This window comes from Nerophis ophidion, linkage group LG06, assembly GCF_033978795.1.
Source record: "Nerophis ophidion isolate RoL-2023_Sa linkage group LG06, RoL_Noph_v1.0, whole genome shotgun sequence".
Classification (NCBI taxonomy): domain Eukaryota; kingdom Metazoa; phylum Chordata; class Actinopteri; order Syngnathiformes; family Syngnathidae; genus Nerophis; species Nerophis ophidion.
In genome coordinates this window covers 44679675-44705236 of record NC_084616.1, presented here as the reverse complement: position 1 = coordinate 44705236, position 25562 = coordinate 44679675, and the positions used below count along the sequence as shown (strand labels likewise).

Sequence of the window (25562 nt, the reverse complement as noted above, 5' to 3'; positions counted from 1 at the left end):
CATATATTTTTAAAATTAGTATTCGAAATATGTCTTGTTTCCTTTGATTGGTGTACCCAACTTTTCACCCAAAGTCAGCTGGGATAGAAAGTTAAAGTTGTTTTAAAATTCATATAAACAGCATTCCCTTTGATAAACAACCTGCCCTTTATAGATGACCATAGTGTTCTCTGCAGTTGAGTAAATCAAAGCCACAGCCACTGTATGAGAAAATATGGTATTTTACAATTAATACAGACAATTAATTTAGTTACATACATTTCTATAAATTTCTCATAATCCTTAAAATGCTGCTTTTTATGAATTTATGAATTTAATTGTATTTGTATGTATTTATTTTTTGTCCTGTCCAGCTACTTGTTGATGGAGATGCCCATATTTGCTGTACATATTTATTTTACAAAAGATAAATGTGGGGTACTTCTCTTGTGGCCTTATTTGTATTTGGCTTCATTAAAATTATTTATATTATTGTTCTGCTTAGCCATGCTGGAGCACGAGGGATATAAAGATCAAGAAAAGGAAGATAGAGGGGGGAATGGCAGGAACAAGTGGGATAAGACAGAGAAACAACAACAACAACCACAACAACAACAACAACAACAGAACAACATCAGCAAATATGATGTTTACAAATATGATAGTAAAAGTGATAGCAGACAAGAAGTTAGTGAAGTAAATATTATTAACACAGAAATGAGAATGAACATTAATATACTACAAATGGAGCAATACAAATACCAATAGCAATAACACTATTGATAATGAATAATAACAATAATTACCTCTATTACAATTGTTTCAAATGCAACAATACATGTATGTAATGATAACTTGAATTACAAAAGAAAGCAGATACATGGAGGGGAAGTCAGAGAAAGCGAACTGTATTAACCTTGTAGCTTGTTATAGTAGCCATAGGTTAATCTTTGTCAGTGTGCCTTGTTTTACCCAGTTTCCCATAGGGTAAGATCATTAATATATGTTTGCTGAAACGTGATTATATGCATGACTGTATGTATGCATATGTGCTTGTATATGTACAATATGTGTATATGTATGTTTGTACAGTGATTGTGTGTGTGGATGTATGAACTTTGAGTGTGTATGTACATTATGTGCTGTATTTGTGTATGTATGTGGGAGTGTAGGTACCAATGTGTGTGCATATGTACAAAAGTGTATATATATATTTATATATGAATATTTGTGTGTATGTGAGTATATATATATATGCATTTGTTTGTACAACATATTTGTCTCCCAGAGTACGGCCCCAGCAAACGAGAGAGTCCAACCCAAAACAGCAGGTGCGTCACCCAGGGAACAAGGGACCACTGGCCCCAAGCAGCCAGACCGGCCAGCCAAAGGAACCCCATCTGGGAACCCACCGTGCCGCCCGGAAGGACCAGCAGTAGGCCATAGACAGACGCACCCGGCAGAGGACAAGGCACAGGAGAAGCAAGGGACAGCCTGCTTCCAAACCCAGAGACTCCCCGCAACCGCACAGGAAGACCGCTCCGACCCCACCTGTTACTGGAACCCCACAAATCCAAACCGCAGCGGAAACAACTGCTGCCATTACCCCCAGACAGTCAGCACCACCCGATCAAATCAATGCGATCAACAAACCGCGACCGACACCCACACGCCAACAGGATCATGCAGAACAGCCAGCGCTAGCTCGCCAGTCGGCCCAAACGCCAACACGCAAACAAGAGACATCAACACCTCCCCCACCAAAATACGCAAACCCACACAAACAAACCACCGTCAAAACAACCGAGACGCAGCACCCACATAATTTTTATTGGTTTTTAATTTTGTATTTTATCTATTTTTGTTTGTATTTTTTTTCTTCTGCCTAGCAACAAGGGACAATACAAACACGTTATGTGACCAGGAATACAAATGTACAGTACATAGTTGCATCTACAAGTAGAGGTCGATACTGGTACTTAATAGTCCCAATTTTCAGCACTTTTTTTGTGTAAAAAATGTTAAATTCCTAAAAGAAACATAAAACAAAAATCTAAACTTTTTCCATATAAAATATTTATATCATAATTTGTTACGCTTATGTGTCTTATTTGTAAGTGTTGTAGACTTTGGATGTAGTTGCAATTCCAAGATGCTATAGTTTATAGTTTTCTGATCATGCATTGTTGCCTAAGCGGGGAGTAGTCTTTGCCATTAAGTTAAATGTGCAGTCATTTCTTGTGTTGAGTCCTAAAAAGTGTTTAAAATTTAAGTATTGTATTTATTACAAACCGGCTGTTTGGTTGTAAAGTGCATCTTAATTTGCCTCACCTTTTGGAGAGAATGGAGGAGATGAGGATGAAGAGATAGCCGGGACAGAAAAGCTTCACAGTGTCTTGGCTGATTGAGCAGGTATCGAACACGTCGGTCTCCTTGGACGTAAATGGTAAAAATGGTAAATGGGTTGTACTTGTATAGCGCTTTTCTACCTTCAAGGTACTCAAAGCGCTTTAACACTACTTCCACTTTCACACACACATTCACACACTGATGGAGGGAGCTACCATGCGAGGCGCTAACCAGCACCCATCAGGAGCAAGGGTGAAGTGTCTAGCTCAGGACACAACGGACGTGACGAGGTTGGTACTAGGTGGGGATTGAACCAGAGACTCTCGGGTTGCGCACGACCACTCTACCACTGCGCCACGCCGTCCCTATCCTCGCTTACTATATGTCCACTGGACACTGGCTGAGAGTTGGTGGGCCGCCGAGGGTGGTTGCTTTGTTGGGTCTGCTCCTGTCTCTGGCCATGCTCCCCCCACCACAGCAGACGATGGCGTGGAACACCGCAGAGGACACCGCAGTGTATGTAGTTTTTTTGTTGTTGTTTCCCTTTTGTGGCTGTGTAGAAGTGGCTGGTTGCATCAGCTCTGCTCTTTTAATGTCTTTAATGTCCTTTTTGTTGTTTGATGTTTCCGTCTAACACACATGGTTATATGTGCTATGACTATGTGTTTTTTTTTGTCATTTGCCTCAGTCTGGACCCCCTCTCCAGGGGCATAGGCTGTTTTTTTTCCCTCCCCACTTGTTTTCTCACCTTTTTTGTAAGGGACGCCGGAAGTTGGCAGACCTGTCAGCGATCCTGTTCTGTCTCCCTGTAATGTATGTCTGCTCTTGAATGGGATTGTATTTATCTTAATTTCCCCTCTGGGGTTATTAAAGTATTTCTGATTCTGATTCTGATTAATTGTAGTTTTCATTAACACATTTGTGTTGATTGCCAATCTGTAGCATGTGTATGAAAAATCCAATGTAAATTAGTATCGAGGTAGCGGTCTTTGAAAAATGCAACTGTACTGTACTTTTACGGGCCTTCTTCTTGCTTTGTTGACATGGAAAATTGTAACATTCTACACTTGGTGCTCGCTCAACTGCTTGTTTTTCAGCAAAGTACTTGAGCTGGTGCAGAGTCTGGCTTGACGTGTGACAAAGCTATCGAAAGGTTTACTTCTTCCCACTCCCTTTGAGGCAAAACTGGACAATCACGCATTACATACTATACATTACCTTTTGCACTATATTAATTTTTATTATTATGTGTTGTCAACTTTTTCCTTTTTTTTATTACTATTATTTTTTTATGTCATTGCCTGAAATAAATAAAGAAATTAAAAAAAAATAAATTAAAAAATTAAATAAAGAATTTGGGCAACACTTTAGTATGGGGAACACATATTCACCATTAATTAGTTGGTTAATAACATGTAAACTAGTAAAATTTTGGGTCTTAATTAGTCATTATTAAGTACTTATTAATACCTTATTCTAAATGGCCTTATTATACAACCAGTAATTCATTAACTAAGAGACTTCCCTCAATAGCTTCAGAATTATTGCTTATCAGTAACCCTTACCCAAACCCTACACCTTATATGTTCCCCTAGTGTCCAAATAACTCTAAATTAAGTGGTTGTTACTTTAATAAGCAACTAATTAATATTGAATATGCTCCCCATACTAAAGTGTTACCAGAATTTGATTTCACATGAAAAGATACCCTCTCGGCAGGGTCCTTGAGGGTGCATGGGAGGTTGCCCAACCAGTCTACATGTGCTTTGTGGACTTGGAGAAGGCATTCGACCGTTTCCCTCGGGAAGTCCTGTGGGGAGTGCTCAGAGAGTATGGGGTATCGGACTGTCTTATTGTGGCGGTCCGCTCCCTGTACGATCAGTGTCAGAGCCTGGTCCGCATTGTCGGTAGTATGTCGGACACGTTTCCAGTGAGGGTTGGACTCCGCCAAGGCTTCCCTTTGTCACCGATTCCCTTTATAACTTTTATGGACAAAATATCTAGGCGCAGTCAAGGCGTTGAGGGGATCCGGTTTGGTGGCTACAGAATTAGTTCTCTGCTTTTTGCAGCTGATGTGCTTCTGATGGCTTCATTTGGCCAGGATCTTCAGCTCTCACTGGATCGGTTCGCAGCCAAGTGTGAAGCGACTGGGATGAGAATCAGCACCTCCAAGTCCAAAAGTCCATGGTTCTCGCCTGGAAAAGGGTGGAGTGCCATCTCCGGGTGGAGGGGGAGACCCTTCCCCAAGTGGAGGACTTCAAGTACCTCGGAGTCTTGTTCATGAGTGAGGGAAGAGTGGATCGTGAGATCGACAGGCGGATCGGTGCGGTGTATTCAGTATTGCGGACGCTGTATCGATCCATTGTGGTGAAGATGGAGCTGAGCCGGAAGGCAAAGCTCTCAATTTACCGGTCAATCTACATTCCCATCCTCACCTATGGTCATGAGCTTTGGGTTATGACTGAAAGGACAAGATCACGAGTACAAGCGGCTGAAATGAGTTTCCTCCCCCGGGTGGCGGGTCTCTCTTTTAGAGATAGGGTGAGAAGCTCTGTCATCCGACAGGAACTCAAAGTAAAGCCGCTGCTCTTCCACATCGAGAGGAGCCAGATGAGGTGGTTCGGGCATCTGGTCAGGATGAAGTGGCTGGGGAGAGGAGAGTCTGGGTTTCCTTGCTTAGGCTGCTTCCCCCGTGACCCGACCTCGCATAAGTGGAAGGAGATGGATGGATGGATGGACGGTACCCGGTATAATTGACAGACTTCTGTCGGTGCCTATAAAAGTGCCGACTTTGGTACCTATTCCTATCTACAAGTAAGTTGCAATTTGTATTTGGATGTTTTCGAGCTACCCGAACAATTCAGAATAATCATTGGAAAGCTAATCTGAATCAAACTACAACTTCATAAAAAAACAGCTCAGGAAGTAGGAAAGAGGAAAGTTTTCCTGGTTTCCTCACACTGTATAAAAAAAATGTGTGCACCTGCATGAAAACGTGCTGATACACCCAGCATAAATGAACATCTTCAGGAGGGCTTCAGGATGCATGAAGGCCACAGACTGATATCAACACCAATCTGCCAAATGTCACACACACACACACACACACACACACACACACACACACACACACACACACACACACACACACACACACACACACTCCACCACCAGCGCCATGCCCCCTCACATACACTCACTTTCCATTTAGAAGACATAAGCTGTGATGTGCGGCTCATTTGTGGTCTAATCCCAAGAGAGCCTGGTTCAGAGCGCTACTTATAGAGGGTCTAATTGTTTGTCAGCTGCCTTGGATGTCAAATTCAGACACGTGGTGTCGTGGCCAGGATTTTCGGCAGCACCTTTCATGTGTGCGCTGGCCTTTTTTCTCCTCCACAAAGTCGGCCAAATTGGATTTTTATGCCTCCTTCCTTCCTGTATGCCGTAGCTCGGTGATATGACTGCATTGTACAAAAAAAACAAAAAAACGCTGCCACCTCCAGACTGGGGATTGGTGAGTGCAGGGCAGAGTGGCTAATCCGCCCCTGTCTGCTTTGCATGTTGCAGTGTGCATTTGGAGTGGGTATTTGACATGCTTGGCACCTTGTATGACTATTGTGGTCCTTACTTTAGCACAGTGTTTTTCAACCACTGTGCCGCGGCACACTGGTGTGCCGTGAGATAGAGTCTGGTGTGCAGTGGGAGATTATGTCATTTCACCTCAATCAATGTTTATTTTATAGCAGTGGTTCTTAACCTTGTTGGAGGTACTAAACCCCACTCGTTTCATATGCGCATTCCCCGAACCCTTCTTTAGTAAAAAATAAAATGTTGTTTTTTTTCAAATTCAAGAAAAAATCATAACTTTTTTTACTAGTGCACAAAATGAACCGTGCATGAACATCACCTTGTTTAAAGAACAAAACCAACACAGTGCATGAACTCACAACAAATTATACACTTTATACACATTATTATGAATTGATTAACATGGACCCCGACTTAAACAAGTTGAAAAACTTATTCGGGTTTTACCATTTAGTGGTCAATAGTGCAGAATATGTACTGTACTGTGTGTGTAAACTGTACTGTTTCATATAGTGTATTCTCTTCCTTTGCAATCTGCGAGTAAAAGTTTCAATCGATCAATCAAACAACCTGGAAATCAGATGGAAAATGTTGATTGGGGGTATCCATAATATGCTGAGAGGGAAAAGCTTTTATTTACACGATAAGTCGGATGTGTCTTTACCTCCGTGGCAAAGGCTCCACCGAACCCCAGAGGCTGACTCGCCGAACCCCTTGGGTTCGATCAAACCCAGGTTAAAAACCACTGTTTTATAGCCTTAAATTACAAGTGCCTCAACGGGCTACACAAGCCACAACGACATCCTCGGTTCAGAGCCCACATAGGGGCAAGGAAAAAACTCAAAACCCAGTGGGATGTCAATGTGAATGACTATGAGAAACCTTGGAGAGGAACGCCCCTCTAGGGAAGACCGGATGCAATGGACGTCGAGTGGGTGTGACCTAATATTGTGAAAGTCCAGTCCATAGTGGATCCAACATCATAGTGATAGTCCAGTCCATAGTGGGGCCAGCAGGAGACCATCCCAAGCGGAGACGGGTCAGCAGCGCAGAGGTGTCCCCAACCGATGCACAGGCGAGCGGTCCACCCCGGGTCCCGACTATGGACAACCAGCATGGCCACTGGACCTGTGCCTAATTGGGTTAAAAATATTTTTTGCAAACCAGTAATTATAATCCGCAAATAATGTGTTGAGTGTCGGCGCGGTCTAGAGCTTGGCAGAGTAACCGTGTAATACTATTACACATCAGTAGGTGGTAGCAGGTAGGTAATTGCTTAGTCGCGATCACGGGAGGCAGTGTGCTGGTCAAAAGGTGTCTAATGCTTAAACCAAAAATAAACAGAAGGCAAGTGTCGCTAAGAAAATGCATTGGAGCTCAGGGATGGCTATGCAGAATAAAACTAAAACTGAATTTGGTTTAGTCTTTACTTGAAGGGACAATGCACAGAAACATTAAACTCAAAGACAGATAAGTTCTGTACTAGATTATAGCTAAATAGCAAATTTCCATCTGCAGTCCCTGGCTACCTAAATTAAAGGGATACAAAAATCATGCAATAACATTTTGACAATAAAACCATTCTATAGCATGTAATCAAATTAAGAAATAAAATGCCCTTTCATTGACACATACTTAATATAACCACACCTCATTTACATCATCACACTATCACAAAGTGTGGCAGGCTTGGTGCAGGAAAATATAATTTAATGTCCAAAATAAAGGTAAAACACAAACCAGGAACTAGGAGACAGGAAACAGGATCCCAGGAAAACAGGAAACGAGGAACTTGAAGACAGCTAACAGCTAACCGGATTCAACATACAGGTAGTAGATAAAGCTACAACGACAACGACAATACTCCAGCACTGACTGGAGGGCAAACCAGGTTGACACCTAAGCTGCACCTGATTGACACCAGGTGCAGCTTAGGTGAAACAGCGCTCAGGGAGACAGGCAGGAAACAACCAAAATAATCAATCAATCAATCAATGTTTACTTATATAGCCCTAAATCACTAGTGTCTCAAAGGGCTGCACAAACCACCACGACATCCTCGGTAGGCCCACATAAGGGCAAGGAAAACTCACACCCAGTGGGACATCGGTGACAATAATGACCCAGTGGGACGTCGGTGACAATAATGACTATGAGAACCTTAGAGAGGAGGAAAGCAATGGATGTCGAGCGGGTCTAACATGATACTGTGAAAGTTCAATCCACAATGGATCCAACACAGTCGCGAGAGTCCAGTCCAAAGCGGATCCAACACAGCAGCGAGAGTCCCGTTCACAGCGGAGCCAGCAGGAAACCATCCCAAGCGGAGGCGGATCAGCAGCGCAGAGATGTCCCCAGCCGATACACAGGCAAGCAGTACATGGCCACCGGATCGGACCGGACCCCCTCCACAGGGGAGAGTGGGACATAGAAGAAAAAGAAAAGAAACAGCAGATCAACTGGTCTAAAAAGGGAGTCTATTTAAAGGCTAGAGTATACAAATGAGTTTTAAGGTGAGACTTAAATGCTTCTACTGAGGTGGCATCTCGAACTGTTACCGGGAGGGCATTCCAGAGTACTGGAGCCCGAACGGAAAACGCTCTATAGCCCGCAGACTTTTTTTGGGCTTTGGGAATCACTAATAAGCCGGAGTCCTTTGAACGCAGATTTCTTGCCGGGACATATGGTACAATACAATCGGCAAGATAGGATGGAGCTAGACCGTGTAGTATTTTATACGTAAGTAGTAAAACCTTAAAGTGACATCTTAAGTGCACAGGAAGCCAGTGCAGGTGAGCCAGTACAGGCGTAATGTGATCAAACTTTCTTGTTCTTGTCAAAAGTCTAGCAGCCGCATTTTGTACCAACTGTAATCTTTTAATGCTAGACATGGGGAGACCCGAAAATAATACGTTACAGTAATCGAGGCGAGACGTAACAAACGCATGGATAATGATCTCAGCGTCTTTAGTGGACAGAATGGAGCGAATTTTAGCGATATTACGGAGATGAAAGAAGGCCGTTTTAGTAACGCTTTTAATGTGTGCCTCAAAGGAGAGAGTTGGGTCGAAGATAATACCCAGATTCTTTACCGTGTCGCCTTGTTTAATTGTTTGGTTGTCAAATGTTAGAGTTGTATTATTAAATAAAGTTCGGTGTCTAGCAGGACCGATAATCAGCATTTCCGTTTTTTTGGCGTTGAGTTGCAAAAAGTTAGCGGACATCCATTGTTTAATTTCATTAAGACACGCCTCCAGCTGACTACAATCCGGCGTGTTGGTCAGCTTTAGGGGCATGTAGAGTTGGGTGTCATCAGCATAACAGTGAAAGCTAACACCGTATTTGCGTATGATGTCACCTAGCGGCAGCATGTAGATGCTGAAGAGTGCAGGGCCAAGGACCGAACCCTGGGGAACTCCACACGTTACCTTAACGTAGTCCGAGGTCACATTGTTATGGGAGACACACTGCATCCTATCAGTAAGATAAGAGTTAAACCAAGACAGGGCTAAGTCTGACATACCAATTCGTGTTTTGATACGTTCTAATAAAATATTATGATCGACGGTATCGAAAGCAGCGCTAAGATCGAGGAGCAGCAACATAGATGACTCATCAGAATCCATCGTTAGCAATAGATCATTTGTCATTTTTGCGAGGGCTGTCTCCGTGGAGTGATTTGCTCTGAAACCGGATTGAAAGGTTTCACATAGATTGTTAGACGCTAAGTGTTCATTTAACTGCTCCGCAACAATTTTTTCGAGGATTTTTGAAATAAAGGGAAGGTGAGACACCGGTCGGTAGTTTACCATGAGGTCAGGATCGAGGTTAGGTCTTTTAAGAAGAGGATGAACAACCGCTTTTTTGAATGCTAGGGGAACAGTGCCCGAGGAGAGTGATAAGTTTATAATATTTAGCACTGATGGACCTAATAATACAAAGAGCTCCTTGATCAGTTTCCCAGGAAGAGGGTCAAGTAAGCATGTTGTCTGTTTTATTCCATTTACACGTTGTAACAATTCCTCTAATGTTATTTCCTCAAAACGAGAGAAACTATTTTGGAGGGCAGTATCCGCCGTATATACCATCGTATCAGTGTTAATAGAACCCTGTTGTAGCTGGGACGCATTGTCTTTAATCTCCTTTCTAATGACTTCAATATTCTTACTAAAGAATTGCATAAAGTCATCAGCTGAGTGGGTTGAGCTACTGGAAGGGGTCCCTTGTTGGGTTAGCGATGCTACCGTACTAAACAAAAATTTAGGATCGTTTTTATTACGGTGGATGAGATTTGAGTAATATTTAGCTTTAGCTGAGGTAAGCATGCGTTTATAAGTTATTAAACCATCACTCCATGCTTGATGGTGCACCTCAAGTTTAGTCGTGCGCCTTTTGCGTTCCAGCTTTCTGCATAATAATTTCTGAGCTCTAGTTTCTTCTGTAAACCACGGGGTGCGCTTTTTTGGAGCCTTTTTTAACTTTAGCGGTGCTATGTTATCAATGGTTTCGCGCAGGGTGTCGTTAAAGTTGTTAGTGAGGTTATCAATAGAGCCCACATACTTTGGGAATGGTGCCACAACCGAGGGCAGTAGGTCAGCAAGAGTTGTCGTTGTGGCCGTATTAATGTTGCGGCTGCTATAGCAGTTATTATCATTATTAGTTTGACGAACATGCGTCTGAACCTCGAATTTTATAAGGTAATGATCGGACAATACTTTAGTATACGGGAGTATCGTAACTTTGGAGACGGTGATACCCCTGACAAGCACTAGGTCTATCGTATTACCGTTGCGATGCGTGGGTTCATTTATTATTTGTGTGAGACCACAGCTATCAATTACAGTCTGGAGCGCTACGCACGGTGGGTCCGATGGGGTATTCATATGGATATTAAAGTCCCCCATTATGATTATATTATCGGCGTGTGTCACAAGATCAGCAAAGAACTCTGAGAATTTATTGATAAAGTCCGAATAGGGCCCTGGGGGGCGGTAGATAACAGCTAGGTGTAGAGGCAGCGGTGTGACAGACTTCATAGTAAGCACTTCAAACGATTTATATTTATTATTTATGTTAGGACTAAGGTTAAAGTTTTCGTTGTATATTAGTGCGACCCCGCCACCCCTTTTAAGTGGACGGGCAATATGCGCATGTGTAAAGTTAGGAGGACATGCCTCATTTAGCGCAAAAAAGTCGTTTGGTTTAAGCCAGGTTTCGCTGAGACCGATGACGTTAAGATTGTTGTCTCTGATAATATCATTAACTAATAACGTTTTGGGAGACAATGATCTTATGTTTAAAAAACCTATATTATAGGTAGTGGGCTGTTTTAGGGAGTTTTTGATCAAATTATCCGTAGTAGCAATATTAATAATGTTGTGTTTATTATGCCCAGTGCATTTAGTATAGTTACGACCATATCTAGGAATTGATACGACAGGAATTTTCCGATTGTTTGTTTGTTGCTTTGATAAACTGCACGCATCATAGTTAGCCACCTCAGTAACGGGGATGTTCCGATTGTTTGATTGTTGCTTTGATAAACTGCACGCATCATGGTTAGCCTCCTCAGTAACGGGGATTTTCCGATTGTTTGTTTGTTGCTTTGATAAACTGCACACATCATAGTTAGCCACCTCAGTAACACACATGTCCAACTCTGAAACACTCAAAGCAGAAAAAACTTGTTCTAATTTAACTGACTCCTTACCAAGACCAGTAGTCTCGCATTTTCCATTTAAATCTGGCTGCAGGATGGAGGGAAGTGGTGTTCTGTGGGGATTAGCCTTCTGCTTTGTTTTTAGCCCCGCTCGACATCCGCGTTTCCGATCACACCGCTGGCGTCTGCTCCGTAGACGGCCCCCGCTGCTACTAGACTCCCCTGCTTCACAGGCCGCTGGACGTAGCCGCCGACGTATTCCCATGCTAGTTAGCATGTTTAGCACGCCCGCGTCTATCAGTCCAAAACGGCCCGATATGTCCACATCCAGAAGTGTCTGGCGGTCGTACGTGATCACGGAGTGACCACGATGTGAGCCAGCCATAAAGTCTGTGGAATTGTCATAATAAGAGCGCTGACAGGAAATAAAGACAAACAGAGGAAAAACCAAAACATAACTAAACTGTCAGTGACAAACCTGACTCACACAAAGACGATTCACGCTCTTGTTCACAACTGTCATCATTTGTAAAAACAACCATGACTTTAACACACACACCTCACAGTTTACACCAAAATGCTGAAACTGAACTGGCTACTGTCATGTCCTGGTGATCATGTTTAGTTTGGCTATGTTCTGTTTGGTTTATGGATTTTGTCACTTCTTGTTTTTTCACTCCCTGCTTTGTTTCCATGACAACCCATTAGTTTTCACCTGTCCTCATGTCACGCACCTGATTCATTTGGACTCATGCACCTTTTGTCAATCACCACATCACTGTTTAAGCCTGCAGTTGCCAAGCAAAAGGCTGGAGACATCACCCTCTATACACCCTTGTTATTCATGCTGATGATCCATGCTACTTTATACTTGCTTTTATTTTCTTCCAAGTAAGATTTCTCTATTCATGCTATAGTTTGCAAGTTTTTTTATATGTCCATAGTTTTGCCTTTGTACAAGTTTTTGTTTATCCCCTTTGTTTTTGTAGAACTTTTGAGTGTTAAAATTAAAAGATGTCATTGCCTTCACGTTTCCAGTCGGTTCGCACCTCGAGAAAAAAATTCCACACCATAGTCCTAGTCTTGACAAAATAGACAAAAGCAGAATGCTGGACAACAGCAAAGACTTACAGCGTGTGGAGCAGAGACGGCGTCCACAAAGTACATCCCGTACATGACATGACAATCAACAATGTCCCCAATAAAGAAGGATAGTAACAACTTCACTATTTTTGATTGCTAAAACAAAGCAGGTGTGAGGAATAATACTCAGGGAAGAAATGAAACTGCGACAGGAAAATACCAACAAAACAGGAAAAGCCACCAGAAGACAAGAACTAAAACACTACACACAGCAAAATACAACAAAACTCTTAAAGGCCTACTGAAATGAGTTTTTCTTATTTAAACGGGGATAGCAGGTCCATTCTATGTGTCGTACTTGATCATTTCGCGATATTGCCTTATTTTTGCTGAAAGGATTTAGTAGAGAACATCCACAATAAAGTTCGCAACTTTCGGTGCTAAGAGAAATGCCCTGCCTCTACTGGAAGTCGCAGAGGATGACGTCACATGTTGATGGCTCCTCACATATTCACATTGATTTTAATGGGAGCCTCCAACAAAAAGTGCTATTCGGACCGAGAAAACGACAATTTCCCATTAATTTCAGCAAGGATGAGAGAAAAAACGCGATTGCATTGGAACGGATTCCGATGTTTTTCGACACATTTACCAGGATAAATCTGGGAAAGCCCTTATCTTTCTATTGTGTTGCTAGATTTTTAGTGAGTTAAATAGTTCCTGATAGTCGGAGGTGTGGCTCCACAGGTGTCTTGACGCGCAGTGTCTCAGGGGAGTCGACGGCAGCTATGGACCGCACAAGCTCAGCTTTTTTCCGGTAAGAAGCAACTTTTTACCACAATTTTCTCACTGAAACCTGCTGGTTGACATTCCGGCGTGATTCATGTTCTCTTGACCGCGCTGTGATCCATAGAAAAGTTTCACCTCCAGGAATTTTAAACAAGGAATCACTGTGTGTTTGTGTGGCTAAAGGCTAAAGCTTCGCATCTCCATCTTTCTACTTTGACTTCTCCAATATTATTGGACAAATTGCAAAAGATTCAGCAATACAGATGTCCATAATACTGTATAATTATGCCGTTAAAGCAGACGACTTTATGTGTGTGTGCAGCGCTCATACTTCCTAAAAACCCGTGACGTCTTGCGTACACGTCATCATTACACAACATTTTCAAAACGAAACTCCCGGGAAATTAAAAATTGCAATTTAGTAAACTAAAAAGGCCATATTGGCATGTGTTGCAATGTTAATATTTCGTCATTGATATATAAACTATCAGACTGCATGGTGGGTAGTAGTGGGTTTCAGTAGGCCTTTAATAAGTCGCGGCGTGATGTGACAGGTCGTGACAGTATTTTGAGACAAGCGCCATAGGGGCAGAATAGGCCGCATGGTATAGCGACCATGCCAGCAACTTGAGGGTTCCAGGTTCGATTCCCGCTTCCGCCATCCCATTCACTGCCATCGTTTCCTTGGGCAAGACCAGGGGTCCCCAAAATCCGGCCTGCGGGAAGTCCCAAGTTAAAAAAAAAAGATTGTAATTCTAATTTTTTTTTAAAATCTGTCCTTTCCAATCCATTTACCACCACCTTGTTACTCTCGGTGTGTCCTAGCCGCTCAGGCATATATTGTCTAAAAATGCATGTTCCCATCGATAAGGTGACATTGTTGCGCCCATGCAATCACAAGACTACTTCATCTCTACAGAACTGTTTCATGAGGGGTTCCCTCAATCATCAGGAGATTTCTCAATCATCAGGAGAAAATCTTCGCCGGCAGATGAAAAGTGATCCACACGTCACACCCGGGCACCATTGCCAATTTTTGCAACGCAGCCAGCTTGCGTTTGCCCGCACATTCTGAGCTTGCGCTGAATAATGGTGCTAACGATGATGGCGATGCAAGGTGGTGCGAAAGCTCCACGGTGTGAATCATTCTCCGCCGAAAAGGAGTGTCTACGTTTCCATGCAGTATTTGACGAACCTAATACAAAAAGGGAAAAAGAAAAATGACGGCATCTACCACCTCCATCACACTCTAGCATCCAAGTAGCGTGATGCTTGAACAAACAGCGCAGCTGCAAGAGTGGGAGTCTACTTACTTTGAAGGCCTAAGCTGCATTCATCACAGCTATTTCAGCTGACATGATGGCATACCATTGCAATTACCTAGTCAATGTGTGTGCGTCTTTACCAACTGCGTCTATAAATGCACCGTGCCAATCAGCGGCTGCAGCACTATATAAATTAGGCTGATGGGCTTTTTCTTTCTCCTGTCCATTTACACCAACACTTTCTGGACCCGTAATAACTTCTAATACTTTACCATACAAAATTTTTCGGCATGGCATCCACGGGAACTCAATGACAGACGTCACATTTCTTATACAAAATTCGGACCTGATGAAATTGTGGGCCGGGGGCCATTTGCTGCCCGCAGCTAATTCCTACAAATTGTTTTATAAAAAGTGAAACACATAAAAGAAGCACTTAAGTCCCATCTTAAAACTCATTTGTATACTCTAGTCCAGTGGTTCTCAAATGGGGGTACGCATACCCCTGGGGGTACTTGAAGGTATGCCAAGGGATAGGAGAGATTTTTAAAAAATATTCTAAAAATAGCAACAATTCAAAAATACTTTATAAATATATTTATTAAATAATAATTCAACAAAATATGAATGCAAGTTCATAAACTGTGAAAAGAAATGCAACAATGCAATGTTCAGTGTTGACAGCTAGATTTTTTTTGTGGACATGTTCCATAAATATTGATGTTAAATATTTCTTTTTTTGTGAAGAAATGTTTAGAATGAAGTCCATGAATCCAGATGGATCTCTATTACAATCCCCAAAGAGGGCACTTTAGGTTGATGATTACTTCTATGTGTAGAAATCTTTATTCATAATTCAATCACTTGTTTATTTTTCAACAAGTGTTTAGTTATTGTTATATCTTTTTTTTCCAAATAGTTCAAGAAAAACCACTACAAATGAGCAAAATGTTGCACTGTTTCACAATTTAATAAATCAGAAACTGATGACATAGTGCTGTATTTTACTTCTTTAGCTCTTTTTTTCAACCAAAAATGCTTTGATCTGATTAGGGGGTACTTGAATTAAGAAAAATTTTCACAGGGGGTACATCACTGAAAAAAGGTTGAGAACCACTGCTCTAGTCTTTAAATAGACCCCCCTTTTAGTTGATCTGCGGTCTATTTTCTGCTCTGCCCTCCTCTCCTTCGTGGAGAGGAGGGGTACAGATAAAGTCGGGACCCAGGGTGGACCACTCATCTGTGCATCAGTTAGGGACATCTCTGTGCTCCTGACCTGTATCCACTCAAGATGATCTCCTGCTAGCCCCACTATGGACCTTGATTCTCACACTATTATGCTAGATCCACTAAGGACTGGACTCTCACACTATATTGTTAGATCCACTATGGACTGGACTCCCACACTATTATGCTAAATCCTCTATGGACTGGACTCTCACAATATTATGTTAGATCCTCGATGGACTGGACTCTCACACTATTATGCTGGATCCACTATGGACTGGACTCCCACAATATTATGTTAGATCCACTATGGACTGGACTCTCACACTATTATACTAGATCCTCTATTGACTGGACTCTCACAATATTATGCTAGATCCACTATGGACTGGACTCTCACAATATTATGCTAGATCCTCTATGGACTGGACTCTCAAACTATTATGTTATATCCTCTATGGACTGGACTCTCACACTATTATGCTAGATCCTCTATGGACTGGACTCTCACACTATTATGCTAGATCTTCTATGGACTGGACTCTCACACTATTATGTTAGATCCGCTATAGACTGGACTCTCACACTATTATGCTAAATCCGCTAAAAAAATGGACTCTCACAGATCTGCGGTCCCCTCCAATGTTTCTCACTGTAGCCCAATTGGTTGAGTTTTTTCTTGCCCTGATGTGGGATTTGAGCCGTGGATGTCGTTGTGGCTTGTGCAGCCCTTTCAGACACTCCTGATGTAGGGCTATATAAATAAACTTTCATTGATTGATTGATTGATAAAAAAGTACAATAAAAGAACAAACAGGTGAAATATCACAATAAAAAGTTGCAATGTTTACTTTGACAACACAAAACTGCCATGCAGGTTGTTTTTTCTTTGAAACTGGCATAGATAAAAAAATAATAACAAATCAAAATCAATATTTGTATGAATTATTGGCCTCTCAAAGGTTCCAAGCACTTCACATCAAAAATATAATTTTGAGATATTTTTTGTGGGGACATATTGCAAAGTTTGTGTGTTGACTATATCCAAAAATATATTTTGATCAAAAAGGCTAAAATAAACAAAAACAAATATGAAGGAATAATAACTTATCATGATGATTTAAACCAGGCCTGGGCAATTAAGAGAATACAATTTGTCTGGGGGCCGGTGTATCCATCTATCTATATATCTATATATCTATCTATATATATATATATTAGGGTTGGGCAACGATTAACATTTTTAATCGAAGTTAATCGCACTATTTCTCTGATTAATCGCGATTAACTGCATTGTATACGGAAAGCCCAATAATGAATTCAAAAGTAGTGTGTAGTGCACCCTCCTCTCTGAGCTGCCACCTTATCGTGGTAGAGGAGTTTGCGTGTCCCAATGATCCTAGGAGCTATGTTGTCCGGGGGCATTAAGCCCCCTGGTAGGGTCTCCCAAGGCAAACAGGTTCTAGGTGAGGGATCAGACAAAGAGCAGTTCGAAGACCTTTATGAAGAAGAAAAAACATAGACCCAGATTTCCCTCGCCCGGACGCGGGTCACCGGGGCCTCCCTCTGGAGCCAGGCCCGGAGGTGGGGCACGATGGCGAGCGCCTGGTGGCCGGGCCTGTTCCCATGGGGCCCGGCCGGGCACAGCCCGAAGAGGCAACGTGGGTCACCCCTCCAATGGGCTCAACACCCATAGCAGGGGCCATAGAGGTCGGGTGCATTGTGAGATGGGCGGCAGCCAAAGGCAGGGCACTTGGCGGTCCGATCCTCGGCTACAGAAGCTAGCTCTAGGGACGTGGAACGTCACCTCACTGGGGGGGAAAGAGCCTGACCTAGTGCACGATGTTGAGAAGTTCCGGCTGGATATAGTCGGACTCACTTCGACGCACAGCAAGGGCTCTGGAACCACTTCTCTCGAGAGGGACTGGACCCTCTTCCACTCTGGCGTTGCCGGCAGTGAGAGGGGACGGGCTGCGGTGGCAATTCTTGTTTCCCCCCGGCTCAAAGCCTGCACGTTGGAGTTTAACCCGGTGGACGAAAGGGTAGCCTCCCTCCGCCTTCGGGTGGGGGGACGGGTCCTGACTGTTGTTTGTGCTTATGCACCAAACAGCAGTTCAGAGTACCCACCCTTTTTGTGACCACTCGAGGGAGTACTGGAAAGTGCTCCCCCGGGTGATTCCCTTGTCCTACTGGGGGACTTCAACGCTCACGTTGGCAACGACAGTGAAACCTGGAGAGGCGTGATTGGGAAGAATGGCCGCCCGGATCTGAACCCGAGTGGTGTTTTGTTATTGGACTTTTGTGCTCGTCACAGTTTGTCCATAACAAACACCATGTTCAAACATAAGGGTGTCCATATGTGCACTTGGCACCAGGACACCCTAGGCCGCAGTTCCATGATCGACTTTGTAGTTGTGTCATCGGATTTGCGGCCTTATGTTTTGGACACTCGGGTGAAGAGAGGAGCGGAGCTTTCTACCGATCACCACCTGGTGGTGAGTTGGCTGCGATGGTGGGGGAGGATACCGGACAGACCTGGGAGGCTCAAACGCATTGTGAGGGTCTATTGGGAACGTTTGGCAGAGTCTCCTGTCAGAGAAAGTTTCAATTCCCACCTCCGGAAGAACTTTGAACATGTCACGAGGGAGATGCTGGACATTGAGTCCGAGTGGACCATGTTCCGCACCTCTATTGTCGAGGCGGCTTATCGGAGCTGTGGCCGCAAAGTAGTTGGTGCTTGTCGGGGCGGCAATCCTAAAACCCCTTGGTGGACACCAGCGGTGAGGGATGCCGTCAAGCTGAAGAAGGAGTCTCATCGGGTCGTTTTGGTTCATAGGACTCCGGAGGCAGTGGACAGGTACCGACAGGCCAAGCGGTGTGCAGCTTCAGCGGTCGCTGAGGCAAAAACTCGGACATGGGAGGAGTTCGGGGAAGCCATGGAAAACGACTTCCGGACGGCTTCGAAGCAATTCTGGACCACCGTCCGCGTCCTCAGGAAGGGGAAGCAGTGCACTATCAACACCGTGTATGGTGCGTATGGTGTTCTGCTGACCTCAACTGCAGATGTTGTGGATAGGTGGAAGGAGTACTTCGAAGACCGCCTCAATCCCACCAACACGTCTTCCTATGAGGAAGCAGTGCCTGGGGAATCTGTGGTGGACTCTCCTATTTCTGGGGCTGAGGTCGCTGAGGTAGTTAAAAAGCTCCTCGGTGGCAAGGCCCCAGGGGTAGATGAGGTCCGCCCGGAGTTCCTTAAGGCTCTGGATGCTGTGGGGCTGTCTTGGTTGACAAGACTCTGCAGCATCGCGTGGACATCGGGGGCGGTACCTCTGGATTGGCAGACCGGGGTGGTGGTTCCTCTCTTTAAGAAGGGGGACCGGAGGGTGTGTTCCAACTATCGTGGGATCACACTCCTCAGCCTTCCCGGTAAGGTTTATTCAGGTGTACTGGAGAGGAGGCTTCGCCGGATAGTCGAACCTCGGATTCAGGAGGAACAGTGTGGTTTTCGTCCTGGTCGTGGAACTGTGGACCAGCTCTATACTCTCGGCAGGGTTCTTGAGGGTGCATGGGAGTTTGCCCAACCAGTCTACATGTGCTTCGTGGACTTGGAGAAGGCATTCGACCGTGTCCCTCGGGAAGTCCTGTGGGGAGTGCTCAGAGAGTATGGGGTATCGGACTGTCTTATTGTGGCGGTCCGCTCCCTGTACGATCAGTGCCAGAGCTTGGTCCGCATTGCCGGCAGTAAGTCGAACACATTTCCAGTGAGGGTTGGACTCCGCCAAGGCTGTCCTTTGTCACCGATTCTGTTCATAACTTTTATGGACAGAATTTCTAGGCACAGTCAAGGCGTTGAGGGGTTCCGGTTTGGTGACCGCAGGATTAGGTCTCTGCTTTTTGCAGATGATGTGGTCCTGATGGCTTCATCTGACCGGGATCTTCAGCTCTCACTGAATCGGTTCGCAGCCGAGTGTGAAGCGACCGGAATGAGAATCAGCACCTCCAAGTCCAAGTCCATGGTTCTCGCCCGGAAAAGGGTGGAATGCCGTCTCCGGGTTGGGGAGGACACCCTGCCCCAAGTGGAAGAGTTCGAGTACCTAGGAGTCTTGTTCACGAGTGGGGGAAGAGTGGATCGTGAGATCGACAGGCGGATCGGTGCGGCGTCTTCAGTAATGCGGACGTTGTACCGTTGCTGAGCTGGAAGGCAAAGCTCTCAATTTACCGGTCGATCTATGTTCCCAACCTCACCTATGGTCATGAGCTTTGGGTCATGACCGAAAGGATAGGATCACGGGTACAAGCGGCCGAAATGAGTTTCCTCCGCCGTGTGGCGGGGCTCTCCCTTAGAGATAGGGTGAGAAGCTCTGCCATCCGGGAGGAACTCAAAGTAAAGCCGCTGCTCCTTCACATTGAGAGGAGCCAAATGAGGTGGTTCGGGCATCTGGTCAGGATGCCACCCGAACGCCTCCCTAGGGAGGTGTTTAGGGCACGTCCAACCGGTAGGAGGCCACGGGGAAGACCCAGGACACGTTGGGAAGACTACGTCTTCCGGCTGGCCTGGGAACGCCTCGGGATCCCCCGAGAAGAGCTAGACGAAGTGGCTGGGGAGAGGGAAGTCTGGGTTTCCCTGCTTAGGCTGTTGCCCCCGCGACCCGACCTCGGATAAGCGGAAGAAGATGGATGGATGGATGTGTAGTGCAGCTTTATTGGAATATTCTCCCAAATGAACAAAAGCGCCAAAACATTTGTTTTGTAGACACAATTTAAATCAGTTCTTGTTAAACAGTAGCAGTTAAATAGCATATCTTATGAAAATCAACTCAAAAAATGTAAACGCAAACATTTAAGCTTATTGCCACTGCCAAGGTATTTAAGTTATCCTGTTTGTTATGGAAAATAAATATAATCTACATACAAATCTCTGAGCCACGATCATAACATCTGAACAGGCAATTTCTGAGGTAACAGCAGAAATATTTGTTTTATCAGGGATCTTATGTTTAAAAAACCTATATTATACATAATGGGCTGTTTTAGGGAATTTTTGATCAAATTATCCGCAGTAGCAATATTAATAATGTTGTGTTTATTCTGCGTAATGCACTTAGAATAATTATGACCATATCTAGGAATTGATATTATGGGAATTTTCCGATTGTTTGCTTGGTGCTTTGATAAACTGAACGCATCATATACATGATATATTGTGATTTTATGAGCCTGGGAAAAAAAAGAACTACCCTACCCAGTATGCAACAGGAGTGACGAGCATGCGCGATAGCCCGGTATAGGTTGTGTCGCCATGACGGCATCTTGTATGTTGTGATATGCACGCTCTGAAAGCAAACGTTAAGAACTCAGCCATCACTCCTCGTCTGCATTATTGATACCTAGACAGACAACACATATACTCCGCTGCTTCACAGGCCGCTGGATGTTGCCGGCAAAGTATTCCCATGCTAGCTTGCCGGTCTAGCAAACACGCGTCATTCAGTCCAAAACGGCCCGATCCATCCACATTCACAATTGTCTGGTGGTCGTAAGTGATCCCGAAGAGACCACGCTGTAAGCCAGCCTTGAAATTTGCAGAATTGTCCGGTATTTTTGCCAAATGTTCCATCTTGACCAAGAGCCTCTCGACGCCGAAGCTTTTCCGGGCGACGCCATCTTGTTAAGAAAAGGCGTTAACTAAATAAAAGCATGTAAACAACTTACGCAAATGTGCGATAAAATAATTGTCGGCGTTAATAGATTGATGAGTTAACGCGTAATTAACACATTAATTTGCCCACCCCTAATATATACTGTATATATAAATATTCTATCCATCCATCCATCCTATGTCAGCTACAGCCGGGCGGAAGGCGGCATACACCCTGGACAAGTCGCAATATCATCGCAGGGCCAACCAACACTGATAGACAGACAACATTCACACTCACATTCACACACTAGGGCCAATTTAGTGTTGCCAATCAACCTATCCACAGGTGCATGTCTTTGGAAGCGGGAGGAAGCTGGAGTACCCGGAGGGCACCCAGGCAGTCATAGGGAGGACATGCAAACTCCAAACAGAAAGATCCCGAGCCCGGGATTGAACCCTAACCACTCAGGAACTTTGTATTGTGAGGCAGACGCACCAACCCCTCTGCCACCGTGAAGCCCTATATATATATATATATATATATATATATATATATATATATATATATATATATATATATATATATATATATATATATATATATATATATATATATATATATATATAAATTGGAATGTGGACTCGTCAGACCACAGAACACTTTTCGACTTTGCATCAGTCAATCTCAGATGATCTCGGGCCCGGAGAAGCCGGCGGCGATTTTGGATGTTGTTGAAAAATGGCTTTCGCTTTGCATAGTAGAGCTTTAACTTGCACTTACTGATGTAGCGACAAATTGTATTTAGTGACAGTGGTTTTCTAAAGTGTTCCTGAACTCATGTGGTGATATCCTTTAGTGATTGATGTCAGTTTTTTATACAGTGCCATCTGTAGAGATCGAAGGTCTCGGTCATTCAATGTTGGTTTCCGGCCATGCCTCTTACGTGGAGTGATTTCTCCAGATTCTCTGAACCTTTTGATGATATTATGGACCTTAGATGTTGAAATCCCTAAATTTCTTGCAATTGTACTTTGAGAAATGTTGTTCTTAAACTGTTTGACTTTTTACTCATGCAGTTGTGGACAAAGGGGTGTACCTCGCTCCATCCTTTCTTGTGAAAGACTGATAATTTTTTGGGAAGCTGTTTTTATACCCAATCATGGCACCCACCTCTTCCCAATTAACCTGCACACCTGTGGGATGTTCCAAATAAGTGTTTGATGAGCATTGTTCAAATTTATCAGCATTTATTACCATCTTTCCCAAGTCTTTTGTCACGTGTTGCTGGCATCAAATTCAAAAGTTAATGATTATTTGGACAAAAAAAATGTTTATCAGTTTGAACATCAAATATATTGTCTTTGTAGCATATTCAACTGAATATGGGTTGCAAATGATTTGTAAATCATTGTATTCCGTTTAATTTTACATCCAACACAATTTCCCAACTCATAAGGAAACGGGGTTTGTATATATATATATATATATATATATATATATATATATATATATATGTCCAGAATAAACACATATTTATATACAGTCGTGGTCAAAAGTTTACATACACTTGTACAGAACATAATGTCTTGGCTCTCTTGAGTTTTCAATCATTTCTACAAATCTTATTTTTTTGTGACAATGACAGCTCCGCAGTTAAAAAACAAAACAAAAAAAACAACCATATATTGCATCAGTTTTGAAAATGAAAAACATTCGAATGGATCCGCATGCTTTGATTTTTCAATTGGGACATTTCACCCTAAACCAAAATATTAGATTTTTTTTTTCAATCAATCAAGCACTCAAAGTTTATTTATATAGCCCTTAATGACAAGAGTCTCAAAAGGGCTGCACAAGCCACAACGACATCCTCGGCTCAGATCCCACCTCAGGGCAAGAAAATTCTCAACCCAATGGGTTTCAATGAAAAACCTTGGAGGGGACTGCATGTTTTTTTTTTTGTTTTTTTTTACTCAACCGTGAAGTTAAATATTTTGAATTTCATATATACATATATATATATATATAAACCAAAATAAAATACTTTCATATATATAAAATAATGGAATTAAATCAACTTGAAATTTCAAGTACACAATTTCAACCGGAACTACAATACTTCAAACACATTTGTATTTGAGTCTGTATTATTGAACGTGTGTCTGAAAATGTATATCGTAAAGAAATACAAATACAAAAACGTTCATCTTCAATACGAAGCACAAACAATTGATATACTTGGAATTTCATTAACACAATTGAACGAGACAAGTGGTAAAAAATGGATGGATGGAATCATAACCCCAGACATGCTTCATCGTGCCCATTGACTGAACATCTCAGTTAAATGAAATGCACACCTCAACCTGAGAATAAAACACTGTAATATATCTCTTGACTGAAATACTTAAAATTATAAACTCAATCAGGAATATTTATATTTTTTTTTATATAGAAATGTTCAAAATAAAACTTTATCTTAGATTGAAACACTTAAAATGTGCATTTTGACCCTAAACTGCAATATCTTAATAATTGTGTATATATATATATATATATATATATATATATATATATATATATATATATATATATATATATATATATATGTATAATGCTTCCCTTCCCTGATAAAACTAAAAGTTGCATTTTTTTAAATAACTGTAGCCAGAATAAACACATATTCAATTACTAGTACCATTCAAAATCAAGCCTTACTGTAGAGCATTTCCAAACAACTCCTGTGCTGAATTTCAAAGAGCGTGTGCAGCCGGTGTGTATTTTGGAGTAACCTCGCATTTTAATGCACATAAAGTGTCACACTGTGCATGAATTAGCATATCATGTAATCCGCCGGGACTGAGACTGAGTTGGGCGTGAAATGTGTTGCTGTTGGGTTCCTGCCACACGTTTGACAAGAGTGATGACAAGAGAGGCGGCAGTCAGTGTAGCATCACAGCAGGTACGATCCCCATGGAATAGAACTTCATGCATCACTTTATACACACACAAGAGTAATGTAAAAGCATGCATGTCTATACTAAAAACACACCCATTCACACCCAACTCCATGTGAATAAATTAGGTGCACTTATACTCAGTTCTCGCCGATAACAAAAATCATTATGAGCCAACGGTAAGGGTAATAAACATTAAAATACATTTATATCACAGTGTAAATAATTCAGCTCTCACCGTGCAGATCCACTGTTTTGTCTTACCTCTTATCTTGGACTATCTTGACCAAAACCAGCTCTCAGGGAAAGGGCGACACATGTATCCTCCATGGAAACATTTTTTAGGAGAATTTCAGTCACAAAGGCAAGGTCGTTCACACAGGTGAAATTGAGGAGGGATGACAAGCGCTTCATATTGCATGCTGCTCCCTCCTCATCACACACACACACAAACACACACACACTCGCACACACAAACACACACACGCTAAACAAACCAAAGAAAACAACACACGCACGGACACACACACACGTAGCTCACATGCACGCACAACACCCACGTTGGTAGTGGCGTTGAATCACATTGAAATCATTCCACCCGCTTCAAATCCATCGCTGTTCTCAAACCCAGGCTTGGACCAAAGGGGGGGAAAAAAAAAAGATGGGGCAATCTTGCAGAGATGATTTATTATGCGCATCAAGTCAGCTCCCACTGAAAGGAGGAGGAGGAGGAAGGAAGGAAGGAAGGAGGAAGGAGAAGTGGGCAGTACGGCAGCGAGGATGCGATGGAGCAGAGGCAGCATCAGCATCAACACCTACTCATCCTGGATGCTGCTGCTGGGAGGCGCACCTGGCAGGGAATTGCGTCCCCTGGCGGCCAGAGGTGGGTAGAGTAGCCAGAAATTGTACTCAAGTAAGAGTACTGTTACTTTAGAGATGTATTACTCAAGTAAAAGTAAGGAGTAGTCACCCTAATATTTACTTGAGTAAAATTTAAAAGTATTTTGGGAAAAAAAACTACTCA

The 25562-nt window shown here is 43.0% G+C and overlaps 1 protein-coding gene across 1 annotated transcript in view; it reads right to left on the bottom strand.

Moving 5' to 3' along the window:
• The window catches only part of cntn3a.2 (contactin 3a, tandem duplicate 2), a 236234-nt gene extending 210919 nt beyond the window's left edge, over positions 1-25315 (bottom strand). Inside the window, exon 1 of the mRNA XM_061903869.1 lies at positions 24803-25315. The gene's annotated coding sequence lies outside the window, so the exon portion shown is untranslated. The remainder of the gene's footprint in view (positions 1-24802) is intronic.
• Between the last annotated feature and the right edge of the window lie 247 nt (positions 25316-25562).